An 875-nucleotide genomic window follows, 5' to 3' on the forward strand; every position below is an offset into this window, starting at 1 on the left:
AGCCCCTCTATAAACTACACACACACACACACACACACATACATACATACATACATACATACATACACAGCATATACACATATGAGAGAGAGAGAGAGTGCCTATGCTTAAAGCTATACATACAGCCACTACACATACACACACACACACTATCCATACATGTATAGCAAGCATAGTATAGCAACAACACTACTACTACTACTACTACTACTATAGTATAGAGCGCTCAGGGAGTAGTGAATTGTGAGAGAGAATCGGTCGTACGAGTGCATTGCTCCCTGAGTTGTATAGAGTCAACGTACCATCAATGAACCTGACACTAGAGCGCAGATACATACATACATACATACATACAGTGTGTATGGCCTGTGTGTGTGTGTGTGTATGTATGAGCTAAGAGGCAACAACCAAACCAAACCATACAAACACAACAAGCATTTCAGTTAAAGAAGTAGTAGTGACTAAATAGCGATAGCTTTTTATATATATATATATCTGTGTATATGTTTGGTGTGTATATATGTATTTTCTATGGATATTCAATCATTGAACATAAATAAGTGATATATATATATATATTTGGCCGGACAAGTATAGCCCAACACCGATACCACCGCCAACTCAACAACAACTACCGATTGAATAACTACGGGTGCGGACACACACTATAGTAATTGATTTTGATAAGTGTTGGCCAACCATTTTTTTTATACATACATACATACACGTGCACCCGTAGCTTCTATATATATATATATTTATATACCCGTGCTTTGTTATTTTTAATTTTATATATATATATTAAATATACTCCATATTAAAAAAAAAGTGTGTGCGTGTGCTTATATATATATATATATTTAAATATATATATA

This window comes from Oppia nitens, unplaced genomic scaffold, assembly GCF_028296485.1.
Source record: "Oppia nitens isolate AA-2021 unplaced genomic scaffold, nextdenovo-longstitch-racon4-pilon3 scaffold6_pilon_pilon_pilon, whole genome shotgun sequence".
NCBI lineage: Eukaryota > Metazoa > Arthropoda > Arachnida > Sarcoptiformes > Oppiidae > Oppia > Oppia nitens.